This window comes from Adiantum capillus-veneris, chromosome 4 (assembly GCF_014529385.1).
Source record: "Adiantum capillus-veneris isolate H3 chromosome 4, ASM1452938v2, whole genome shotgun sequence".
Classification (NCBI taxonomy): Eukaryota; Viridiplantae; Streptophyta; class Polypodiopsida; order Polypodiales; family Pteridaceae; genus Adiantum; species Adiantum capillus-veneris.
In genome coordinates, this window is record NC_140934.1 from 44338974 (window position 1) to 44352836 (window position 13863).

Genomic DNA, 13863 nt, shown 5'->3' on the forward strand with positions numbered 1-13863 from the left:
TTGCAAGGCGAGCCGTAGATCAAAGCACATTGTGCACACTGCGAAAGAACGTTTGTTGACGAGGAAAACACCACCATACTCTTGGTGCAAAACGCCATGCCACGGATTCAAGCGCACCCACCATCCCACAACACAACCATGCATAAGTAAACATAAGTATGAAGAAGTTGTTATCCTCCAAATCCTCCAAGCCTTGACCATGTGATGTACCAGCAAGGCCTAATGTATTGTCACTCAATAATGTCATCATCCCAAAGAGATGCACCCACTCTTCCATCCTATGATTTAAAACGAACATAATTATTTGGAATCACAAAATAACGCAAAGCAAATAAATATCCAAACTACCAAGTTTGCTTAAGACATACCTGAATACGAGTAAGACCGCACATGAGACGACACAATGGAATGTGACACCCGAAACTCACCTGCACAAAAACAAACGTGTCTGTATATTAATTACTTTGCAATGAAATGTGGTAATGCTCAAAACAAATGTAGATTTTACTACGGTGAAGTTCAAATAAACTTAGTGCTCTTACTTCTTAGAGATAAGCTTGGCGATCTCCAAGAAGACCTGGTGACGCTTGGTCTCTTCCTCCTCTTTGATCTTTGCGAGTCTCTCCTCATGTAGCATCCTAGCAGTCTCAAGCTCTCGCAAGGTGTTTGTCTTCTTGTCTTCTGCACGCTCATAGGCCTCACACATCTATTTCATCCCATCTCCCATTGTCTTGGCCACTGTGCCCAAGCTAGATTTTTTTGGTTGCTTGACTTTCTTGCCAAATACGCCGTCCAAATCCACAGTATCAAGTTGTGGATCTTGACCCGAGGTACCATCGTTCTCAACACCATCAAGGTCTATGGGTGTATTTGCTGTAGAGGATACAAGCCTGTGGCTCTCACTATCAAGGGCACCAACTATGCCTGAGCACTTTGGAGTCTTCCCCCACAAAGCATCGCACTGGTCAAAAAATGTCCGTGCGGGGAATACTACCAATAGAATTTTGTTTTGAAAGCTCTTTCTTGTGGAGCTTCTTAAGTGTGTCGATTTGGTTTCTTGCATGCTCAGGATTGAAGCTACCTAAGATATCTCGATTTAGAGCAAAGACCAACTCTTCCCAATCCTTAGGGAAAAAATTACCCTTCTTGATGTGTGGTCATTGCTCCTCATAGACTCGCAAGAGAGTATGCGTGCTTTTGTCGTCCCATATAACTGTCGTTGCCCTCGCACGCTCGACCCTTTTGTGATTATGTCTGCTTCTTGTGGTGTCTGCATTGGTGGTTGAGTCCTTGCATTTGTGATCTCTGGCTGCTCGCTTGGAGCCTGACTTTGTGAGGATATATCTACCTTGGATCTTTTTTCCCAGTTGAAGGAGGCGTAACCATAGCCTCCTCCATCAAGCCGACGTAAGAAACCTGCTCAAAAGGCGTGGCGTCTTGGGAAAGAGGAACATACTCCTCACATTCATCTCTCATTGGCGCCAATTGTAAGTGCATTGCCCAAGAGGACCTAGCAGACACACCAGACTCCCCTTGCCTAGCTCTCCGCATGCTAGCCGTGACTAGAGGTGGCGAAGACATACTGCGAATATTTATAAACATGCATAAAATTTCGGACATAATTGACATTGTCCCATATGTGTACACACGAAACCATTCATTGCAAACCACATAAATGCGTTGCCATGCAATTGCATTTTGACAAACTAAGCTTTTGAATAAAAAACATAAATCTATGTGTGTAAACAAAACAATGTAGCTTCTGACTGTCATGCATGTGTACATATGTGTGTGTGTGTGTGTGAAGAAAAAGAATGCAATTCCTTCTTCCTCCTTCTGCAATGATTCATGATTCTCGCTCTTCTTTTGCTTCTCTTGTTTTTCGATTGAGAAGCTGAGAATAGGCAACATCACATGTCTACTTCTATGTAAGTGTGTGTGTGTGTGTGTGTGTGTGTGTGTGTGTGTGTGAGAGAGAGAGAGAGAGAGAGAGAGAGAACACCATAGTGTATTGTCAACTTCTATGTAAGTGTGTGTGTGTGTGTATGAGAGAACAACGCTTACCTTGCAAAGCTGAGAAGCAACACAAACGCAAGAAAAATGCAGAACGCCTTCGTGATGTTCTCTTGGAACACTGGCCATCGTGAACGCGTCGAAAAGAGAGGAGGGGGGGGGCATTGCGTTGGCAACGTTGGCTAACCGTTTAGAGTACCTCCAAAAAAAGGTGGGCCAGCATAATTGAAAAGTGCCAAACGGTTGGGGTGGCCACAACATGTGCGCACCACAAGAGCCCCCACTCGCCAACACTAGCCTAATAATATGATTTAAAGATAATAAATAAATAAATTCACGACCTTACATAGCTCAAAGAAACTCTACCTGCATAGCCTAGTGAAAAAAAATTCTAAAGAGGAAAATGCTAAAAGCAAAGTAATGGAGAAGAAACTCACTCCACCACTTCTTTCATACGGACAAGAGAAGTCTTTTGACTTTCCATTTTAACGTGCTCTTCATTTCCTACGACCTTCCATTTTTCATGGGACTTTTCGTTTCTATTTTTCTGTGCAAAACTCAGAAATCTGAGTGGAATTATATTGAAAATGTTCAAAAAATTTACAGCCGTAAATCCTGCTGAACACAAGTTAGGGCATCAAGCTGCCAATCCAAGATCACCATATCTAATACAAAAAGTTCGACCAAAATAGGGGAGGCCAACCCTCGTTACTAAATGACACCTCCTTTTGGGAGGTGGGATCCATGGCTCACAATGACTGGTTGATTGTGACCGTTGGATTGCCTATGGAATGCAAAAGATTCCCATTTTCTCGGATCCGGGACTTGAACCCGCTATCCTCTTCCCCACAGAATTGACTCTAACCACTAGGCTAACGCGCGCTCGTTGAAAGGTGTGTGTGTGTGGTAAGTTTATAGATCATGGCGTTGCGGACAAGTTTACACCGAGTTCACATTGAGTTCACATCAAATTTCGTGTGGTATGCAGATCCTCCCCAATTCACATCTAGTTCACACCGTGTTCACGTTGAGTTCACACCAAATTTGGTGTGATGCACATACCTCTAAGTTCACTCTTAGTTCACACCTAGTTCAAATGACAATCGGATGGCCCGCCTTGCACCCGCCTCGCGACGCCTACTGTGGGCCATTGATCCCACCTCCCTAGGGAGGTGTCAATTAGTGACAACCCCACTAAACATCAGCGACAAGGACCCCAAGATACAACATAGAGAAAACAAAACAACAGATATCCGGAAGATATGTTCGTTGATTACGGAGCCACCCTCAACAACCATAAGATACCATATAGTTGAAGAAAAGGGGTGGGGCCCACAATCCCTATCACCTACCTAGACCAACGAGGGACCACCACAAGGGTGCTGCTCTCACCAGCCATCACTGTGCCTCTTGAGAGTCCGAAGCCAACATTAAGAAGATTGTGACAACAAACAATGGTCGTACACCAAGAGAACGACTTCCAAGAGCAGCCAAACCACGAGAAGCAGGATACAAATGCCAAGGGTAGCCATAGACAGATTCAATGTTGTTACAACAATAAAATCTACCTTCCACACCCATGTCCCATCTAACACCAAGCAGCTTCAGAACCACAAGGTTGTGAACAAACAACATGAAAGAACAAACAACTCAGAAAACCCCTTGTTTTCGAGCAAAACTGCCACGTTGTATCATATACCACCAAGGGACCCCACCACACTCGATACAAGTGTCGAACAATAGCACCAATCTACTTCGAACCATCCATGGTGAGCGATTAGCCCTCCAGAGGAGATAGACAGCAGGCAAGCCATTAGGCAAGAAAGTGTCTTTAGGCATTCTCCCACTGGCTACAGAGGAGAGCAGGGACAACCAAGAGGTCCACCCAAGAGCACCCCTATCCCCACACAAATCCAATCCCTCTTGCAAGCCTCCAAACTTGCAACGCATCTAAAACGAGCTTAAGCACCACGGCAAACCTCCATATGACCCACCAAAGGGACCCCCAACCCAATGTGCGATCACTATAGCCATTCATTGAGAACCAAAGCCGGGCAATAGGTTTTCCTTCACGTAGAAAACAAGTGATAAAATCACAAGGCCTGCCCTTGGGAGGGGTATGTTGTGTGCACTTTGGAGAAGACATGCATCATGAACAGTAAAAGCGAGAGAATTGCATTCAAGCATCACTTTGTAGGAGACATGCATCCTCCACAATTAGAGGGGAGAGAATCACCTTCAAGCATGTCTTTGTTTGTGCATAATCAGTGATAAAATTGCAACTGTGATAATCATAAACGAGTAGTCTCCATTCAATCGGTAACATCTGTGCAATCAAGATGGAAGGATCAAAGTCATGGAAAGTCTAATGAATGTAGAGGTAAGTATGAAGCTACCCATCAGTCTATTGCTACGTACATGGCAAATGTCATTTAATGCATGCCCCATGTAGACACATGCTCTTATGTTGTTAAGAGCTCTTCGCAATAAGCAGTGCATGGAGAGGCTCTAGGCGAGAGAGAGAGAGAGAGAGAGAGAGAGAGAGAGAGAGAGAGGAAAGTAAAGTCGCATGCAAGCTCTTCTTGTCAACCCCCTATGTGTTCTTCCTGCTTCCTGCTAGCTGATGGCCATGGTTTATGTACTGCTGGCCATGGTTTACATAATATTTCACATCAAAAGCACGGCCTAATTGTTGCAATAGAGGAAGCATCTTGCCATGGGTGGGCCATGGGGTGCTAGATAAAGAGCTTGTAACCAAAAATGGATAGAAAAGGCACACATAGAAACTTCAGACCCCTTAAGGTTACGATGTTGCTTTGCATTCCACAATCTTTTCTAATGCCTATATATAAAGGTGAAGACTTGCCATTGTCCAGACTCCGTTCAATCAACATATAACAAAGGCGAAGGGATTCTCTCTCTCTCTCTCTCTCTCTCTCTCTCTCTCTCTCACACACACACACACACACACACACACACACACACACACACACACACACACACACACACACACACACACACACACAATGAACTAATGGCGATAGACTTGAGGTGGTTTTGAAGTTGTAAGCAACAATAGGTAGGTCTATTGGACTTGCAGAAGCATCATCTATCGGAGGATGAATGTTATTTCTCTTAAGTGTGGAGGGAAAATCCTTTCAATTGAAGGCAGTGATGGCTAGAGGGCATCCTTGCTTAATAGACCTTTTGACCTCAAAAGATCCCACAATTCTATCAAGAGCTCTGGCTGGCTTCCAGTCCCCCAATACTCGTACCATACAACATAGGCGAGGCCCAAAGCACAGAGCTTTCACGACGGCTTCTATATATGTCCATGTTATTCTATCATAAGCCGTATCAAGGTCCAGGTGCAGCAGAATGTACTCTTGCTTTGTGAAAGTTGCATATTCAATGCCCACCATTGCTGCCAAGATGTTATCGTAAATGGACCTTCCTTTGATGAACCCATGTTGATGGGGAGAGATGATCTTGATTAGTAGGGGGGCTATTCTGAGGGCCACTGCTTTAGCAATAATTTTGTAGGCCACCGACATCATCGTTATAGGGCGCTAATGTTTCAATTGAGAACAACAAATCTGTTTAGGAATGGGTTTGATAAGCCCTCTCTTAACACTTATCTCTAACGACCCTTCGACAATGGCTTTATAGGCCAACCTGGTGATTGGTACCTTGAGATAATCCCAAAATTCTCTAAAGAATTCCATCGTCATCCCATCCCAACCAGGGGAATTTTCCTTGCCAAGGGCTTGCAATGCAATTGAACATTCGTCTTCAGATAATGCCCCTTCCAAGCTATTAGCTTCTGAGTGGGGAATCTTTGTCTTGACACTTTGAAGTAAGGTCCCTCTGGCTTCTTCCACTTCCTGGGACTGGATCTCTGGCTGTCCAATGATTTGACTAAGATAACTCAACATCAGACTAGCCATCTCATCTTGGTCATGAACTTCAATCCCTTTCTCATCATAGAGCAAGCGGACGTGGCCTTGGCTCTTCTTGATAATTCAATCTTGGTACAAGGTCATTGAGGCTTTTTTCATGGTTACGCCCGAGTACAGCCATCAATGTGTTCCCCTAAGATGAGTGTATTTACAGTACACGATTCCCTCATTCCCAAGTTTGATCCCCACTCCATAGATCGGATCTTTCCCCGTTCTTTACTTAATATTAATAGACAACATAAAATTGGGTTCAACGTTTTGGGCAGCAAATTAACCCTTTGGAATCCATCCTACCACCAAACAGTTTGAAAAATACACCCTTTTAAGGCAGTACTATGATACTAGAAAATAGTATTCCAAATATATCAAATGAAGAATACATTTTAAGAATTAGAAAGCATCATGTAAACTCTTGCATACCCTTGCAAATGTGCATTGATCTGGTCGTTTCCAATTTTTTCCTTTCTAGAATATTTCACTTCTTCTTTTCTTTAGTATTATTAAAGCTATCTAGTTATCTTTCAAACAATCACATATACTTCTCCAGCCATATCCTTATCCTCATCATAGGGATTGAGTATCATGTCTCCTCCGCCGCGTGTGGAGGCGGTGCCTTTACACAATTTTAAATTCTTCTTTTTCTTTACATTGTTTGGGAAATGCTTACAATTATTCTACCTTAAGTTCCTTTTAAATAAATATTCTGAGAAGTAGAGCAAAGGTCCGATTGATGAGGACAATTGCAGGATAGCCCATTTTAGGTTTGTAGCCTTTCCAAGGTTCTCTTTACCAGACGATTAGAAGAGTTTCTTAGTTAAATCACATGCTCCTCCCTTATCTAATCCCTTCTTGGATCCATTTTCCTTCTTCCTTTTCCCACTGGCATCAAGCCTACCTAGACTAGGCTGATTTCAAGATGCTGGAAAGGGGGAACACCCCCATCTGACACAATGTTTGTCTGTCTATAGCGCAGGGATTCCACTGCACCCCTATCCACACACAACATATAGAGAGAGACACACTTTTTTTGAAATGAACTTGCAACTACACCCAAATCAATGCGCACACACTTGCGTGGATCACAAACTACCACACACCCTTAAACACATCAATTTATTGTTTTCCTTACACACAATCACCTCTCTCTCTCTCTCTCTCTCTCTCTCTCTCTCTCTCTCTCTTTGCACATCACACCCTCAGCAGGCACAACTACCTACACACACCCAAAAATATTGTCCAACAAAGAAAAAGAGAAGACAGGGGAGGGGGAGCAACATCGAAAGCAACACAATCAGAGCTTGCTTCTTTTTTAATTGATGGGCTATGGTGGAGCATACAATAACCAAAGCTCTCTCCTTCCTAGAGCCAGAAGGCTATCAAGGGGGGTTGGGCATAGGATTCGGATATGGAAGTCCCAAGGCTTTACAACCTGGTTTTTTTAATGGATGTGTGTTGCGGGGGGGGAGGTTGTGTGGTAAACTAAAAAACGGAATAAATAATTATAATTTTATGCATTTGTCCCTTCTCTTCAAAGGCTTTTTTTTTTTGCCATACTCACAATCGTGAGTGGAGAAAAATTTATATTAACTTGGTCAATATACAAACACTCTCAAGCACTCCATGTCCCTTGAGGTGGCAGCAATTCCATAAGTGGCTAGCACACATCCATAATCGAAACCAAAACAGGGCTGCTATGAGAAGCTTCTTGAGTGTTCTAGGAAAATGAATGTATGATGCCACTCTTTATCGTTACTAGATGACCCTCTTTTAGCTCCTATAACATGAATGAGCTCAGAGCTCAAATGCATAAGACCCAAAAGTTCCTAGACTCCCTGGCCTGATTAAGTTAACAAAATCTGGTAATCTGGGTGCACATTAGAACGACCTGGATTTGGAAGCTGCACCCTCCTAGGATCCGGTCATCGTTAAACAAGATAACCTCCCATGTCTTTCATACCCATTTGCAGACTTTGGCGGCTAAACACTGCAAGGTAGGGCACTTGCTAAGCAAATGTTAGGGGTACTCAGAAGACAATCTGCGACCAGAGCAAGTGTTAGTGCCGATCCCTCTAGTGTGAATCTTAATCCCAATAGGCATGGCTCCCCAAAGCACCTTCCAAATAAAGAATTTCTGTATTTAGGCCACTTGATCTCCTAGATGGCATTAGCACTTCTTTGTCAACACTCTTTCGACCAATTTTTCTTCGATGTTTTGGTAAGTGGGCCAAACAGTTGGGTTAAGCCATAGAGATAGACACATATGCTACTATGTCAATGCCCTTTGCACTTCACAAAAACATTCCCCCCGTCCCCCCCCCTTCCTTTCTACCATGACACGCTTCAGCTCCCTCTACCTTGCTGGCATGGAAAACACTACCCGAGTGTGCCAACTGCCGTCACACATCTTTAGTGGTTGTGTTTGTTTTCATTCGGTGCCAAGAGGGTATCCCTTGAGATTCTCTTTGTTTCACATTTTCCCTAGCTAGTACGACCTACATACAACCTATTGCCTCGATAATTTGATCGTGAAATAGGGTCCAATGATATTCTTGAAGGAGATGCTCATTCTCAGCAAGGAAATCACCCCATGACCTAAATAATGTGGAAAATGGAGTAAGTGGCCCCTCTCTTTATACCTCTCGATTAATATACTAGTTAAACACACAAACGTGTAGAGAAGGAAACATACCATTTGAAGGTTGAAAAGTAGTATCCAATGCTAGCATGAGCAAATGCCCCCTCCAAACATAATTAGACAAGAAAAATCTTCCTTGACGAGCTTGCAAGCCATCCTAGGAGGAAGCTGTTTAGGCTCAACAAATTAAAACACAAGAGGTTAAGCATGATTTGTGGGCTCTGTCGACACCTATGCTTGCATGATTAGACGAGAGAGACGATGCTATGAAAGTTAGCCAGAATAGCTTATCTAAGCAAAGGGCTCCTCCAATCATAGCGCCATAAAACAACCTTCTTTGGCCACTTGGAAGGAATAATTTGAGGAAGTTAAATAGTTTTATCCAATATAAGGAAGCATAAGGTACAGTGTTAGAAAAAAAACCGGGTCCAAAATGTATTTTAACCGGTTGAAATTCTACAATCCCGGTTAGATTTTGAGCTTGCCTTGAAGAAAACCGAGAAATTCTCACAAGTTTTAGTGTATTTACTCGCAAAAGCTTCAAAATTTGACCTAGAAATTGGGAGAATTTCAAGTGTGCCCTTATTTTCTTCGGTTAGGAAAAATGTATAACACTCGATAAAACTAGTGAGACTAGCCCACTTAGAGAGGTTGTTTCAAGCTCAATGCCGAATATAGTGAACGACGCTTGTCCCCAACTATCCTCCCTAAGGACTCAAGAAAGAGAGAGAAATGTTCCTTGAATTGACCACATTAATAGTTATGCAATATACCTAGTCTAGTACTTCTTTCTAATAGTGATACGCGCTTAATGATGTGTGTGAATCAGTAGTGTTCGGGGAAAATCCTTTTCCGAAACATATAAAATTCCTTCCCTTGAAAATGCCAAGAGTAAATTTTTGAAAATAAGGTAACTTTTTTGAGGTTTTTACACTATTTTTCTCTATTTAGAAGCGGAATTTCTCCTTTTTCCCTTGCCCTAAACCGGCATTTTTGAAATTGAATTTCAAAAGGGCACGATATTAAGCTGAGACACATTTTTCCCGAACACTACAGTGTGATGGACTTCTCTTACAAAAGGAGCTCCTTTTGGGTTGTAACTATTGGGTCGAAAATTGTAACTCCAATTAATTAGTTTACGAGATGCCAACGGAATCTTCTACTTGGAAAGGAAAATAGGTGGCTGTGACGCCTCTCGCTGGCTTTGCTTGGCCCTTGTCTTCCTTCCTGTTTGGATTCACGCACGCCATCCTTTGACGTTTATGGATCCTTTGCAGAAGTATCGAAGACATTCCCCGTCCCTGACAGACCTCCCCCCCACTGCTGACTGGCTTCGCCTACAGAACGCGTCTATGCCCTCGATGGCCATCATTGCCCCTATTTGCACCTCCTAGAGATGCAAGCTCATGATGCAACAGAAAATGTCCCCATCCATCTGCCTGCAAAACGCCTCTGTAGCCTCGCACGATTCCTAATCAGATGACGACAGAGAGACGAGGCTCACTTAGACTGGGTCTGAAGATTCCGAACGAATCTTCAAAAGCCTTGTTCCAGTCACCATCAGTGGCCTTGCGTAAACTTCTCCGGCCTGCTTCGCCATGCTACTTGCAGTTTTGCCTGCGATCTCCTACCACCCTTCGCTTCCCTGCCCGTTACAGTCTCTCTGTTGAGGATCGTGTTCCATCTACGTCCTTTCTCTCTCACAAAGCCCCTCAAACTCTCCCATCACAGTCCCTGCGATCTACTTCTCTCTTCAGATATGCTTCCTGATGCCATCATCACCTCTGACAGAGATCCCCCTCTCCATCGCTTTCCTCACTCTACGTATATGACTCTCTCTCTCTCTCTCTCTCTCTCTCTCTCTCTCTCTCTCTCTCCCCTTGGCTAGTATGGGCTAATCAATCTCTCTCTCTATCTCTCTCTCTCTCTCCCATTCTCCACGTTGCGTCCCATCTTGCCTGCTATAACCACTGGACACTGCGATGCTCGGGTAGTGTGAGCACTAACCTACGATGCTCAAAGAACTCTCTCGTGCATCTATTCTCTGTGTCCTGGTTCCGATGCCATGGCCTCAATGGAGATGGACCTTTTCACAAAAAAATTCTTCTTATGCGTCTTCCCCCACAATGTACACACATGGCCTATGCACGTATGCACTTTGCTTCACTCTATCTCCTCTCTCTCCCCTCCACGTGCCATGTGCCCTCCTTCCCATCCATTCTCTCTCTTTTTCCTTCCTCTTTTCTCCTCAAATCTGCAAGAGCATCTCGCCATATTCCTATTAATCAACCCACTTTCAAAAATTGGCACGACCTACTGGGTTTGTTTCATAAAAAGCTTGATTGTGCTACTCTCACTACAATTAAGAAAAAGGTCGTTAGTAGCAATATAGGGGGGATCCGTGCCTCCATCCCGTGCATCTTTAAGTGAAGACAAAATAAAAAAGTTACCATAGCTTTTCTCTTCTTCTTTAGAATTTGGAACTTCCACGTTCCATTGCGCACGTCCACGGCATATGCTCTAATCACCTTGCCTAAATAGGTGTGGTGCACTAGCGCTTCCTTTGATGATAAGAACTAGTGTGCCTTGATCGATGCACTGTGGAAATGGTGTGGATTAAAGAAAACCAGTATTGTTGTATCTTTCACCTTATATCGTCTCTTATTTTGGAGGTTTCGTAGCATCTCCTCGAAGCTTTTACCAAAAGCTCCACAACCTCGCAAGACAAATGAGATTTGGCATTAACGGATGTGTGGAGGAGAAAATTTGCAAATAGTAAATTTTAAAGATGAAAGAAAATGCATTTCGTGCATTGGGATGCTTGTGCCCATCAAAAAAAAAAAACCATACATACATATGGTGTGGAGTTGGCACTGTTCTCCACATTTATAATAATACCGTAGGGAATGTGCCCTTCCCCCACCACTTTTATCCCCTCTAGTGTTGAAGGGGGACTTATGCTTCTCCTCAAGTGTTTGAGGGACTCTCTTATGGCAAAAATACCGCAATTAAATCAAGAAGAACTCGTTACCGTTAACATGTATCATCCTAGGTTGCCATGCCGTGGTGTAATCCCCATGTGTCTCTTTGTCAGACATCGCATAAGTTCTTCAGTCCTTGTCACCTTCATCTACTGATATAAATTCATTACTTTAATGTGCACATGATGCTTTTGAGATAAACAAAATCGAAATACGAAATATAAATGTATATTTGGTATTGGTCATTTGCATCAAAGCACAATCTTGGATGGATCGGCTCCTAAACCTTCCTTACGTTGTTGCACCACCTTGCCAGTAGTATGCGTTTTGCGTCATCGTTTCTGTGATATCTATGGCATCCATGGCCAAACCTGCAACCAGCACACCGAGTGAGTTTCCTAGGCAAGATTAACGCCACCAAATACACCATGACTCAAACAGTATATACGCTCGCTCTCAAATGCACTTGCCTGATTGCTGCAAATTTTCTACTGCAGGTCGTCTCCATTCCAATAGACGATATTCCAAACAAAAAGCTTCTCAAGCACTTTTTGTGCTTTCTGAAGCCCACCACATTTGGCATACAAATCGACCAAGGCAGTGCCAAGCACGACATCTTTTTCAAGAGCTTCTGACTAACAATATAATTGTGAATTTTTGTGCCCATATCAGGACCTTGCATAGATTCATATACCTTCAAGATGCATGCATAGGTGATTGCATCTAGAGAGAGGTCCTCGCTTTGCATATGTTGAAAAGAGCCTAGAGCTTTCTGGCCCTGTCCTTGTGGGGAAAATCTTGCAAGTAGTGCTTTCCAAGAGTCCACACTCTAGACAGGAAGCTCCTCAAGCACTTTTTGTGCTCTCTGAAGTGCACCACATTTAGCAAACATGTCAACCAAGGCATTGCCAAGCACGACATCTTTTTCAACAGCCCCTGACTAACAATATTAGTGTGAATTTTTATGCCCATATCAGCAACTTGTGTAGAGCCACATGCCTTCAAGATGCACATGTATGTGATTGCATCTGGAGAGAGGTCGTCACTCTGCATCTGTTGAAAACAACCTAGAGCTTTCTGTCCTGCTCCTCTTGCACGAATCTCGAAATCAATGCACTCCAAGAGACGACAATCTAGACACGAAGCTCCTCAAGCACGTTTTGTGCTTTTTGAAGTGCACCACATTTGGCATACATATCAACCAAGGCATTTCCAAGCACAACATTTTTTTGCAACATCCCCTAACTAACAATATTAGAGTGAATTTTTAAGCCCATAATAGCATCTTGCGTAGAGCCACATGCGTGAATTTTAATACCCATCCATATCAGCATCTTGCGCAGAGCCACATGCCTTCAAGATGCACGCATATGTGATTGCATATGGAAAGAGGTCCTTGCTTTGCATCCGCTGAAATCAGCCTACAGCTTTCTGGCCCTATGCGTATCCCCTAATCAATGCGCTCCAAGAGAAGACATTCCGAACAAGAAGATCCTCAAGCATGTTTTGTTCTTTTTGAAGTGCACCACATTTGGCATACATATCAACCACAGCATTCCCAAGCACGACATTCTTTTGCAACAACCCCTAACTAACAATATCAAAGTGAATTTTCAAGCCCACATCAGCATCTTGCGTAGAGCTACATGCCTTCAAGATGCACGCATAGGTAATTGCTTCTCATTTGCTGAAAACAACGTAGAGATTCCTGGCCACGATCAAGGAATTCGAAGAGATGACAAGAAGCCCCTCAAGCACTTGTTGTGCTTTATGTAGTACACCACATTTGGCATACATGTCAACAAAGGCAGTCCTAAGTACGGCATCTCTTTTCAACAGCCTCTGAATTTTTGTGCCCAATATCAACATCTTGCGTAGAGGCACATGCCTGCAATATGCAAGCGTAGGTGATTGTGTCTGGGGAGAGGCTCTCGCTTTGCATTTGCTGAAAACAGCGCAACGCTTCCTGGCCAAGTAGCACTCTCTCTCTCTCTCTCTCTCTCTCTCTCTCTCTCTCTCTCTCTCTCTCTCTCTCTCTCTCTCTCTCTCTCTCTCTCTCTCTCTCTCTCTCTCTCTCTCTCTTCTGGCTAAGTATAGCTTTGACTCACTTTGCGCACCAAAATTAACTTCCTCAAATCAACGGATGCCAAGTGGCATGCCTCCTCTTGCTCCGTTCCAGAAATTGGTATTAGATAATCAAGGTAAAGATAATCAAGGTAAAAAGATTAAAGAGACTAAGCTTTTTGCACTGATTATTTCAATCACAGTAGTAACT

The 13863-nt window shown here is 43.3% G+C and overlaps 1 pseudogene; it reads right to left on the minus strand.

Moving 5' to 3' along the window:
- Window positions 1-529: 529 nt before the first annotated feature.
- Window positions 530-1398, minus strand: LOC147459069 (trihelix transcription factor ENAP1-like; annotated as a pseudogene).
- Between the last annotated feature and the right edge of the window lie 12465 nt (window positions 1399-13863).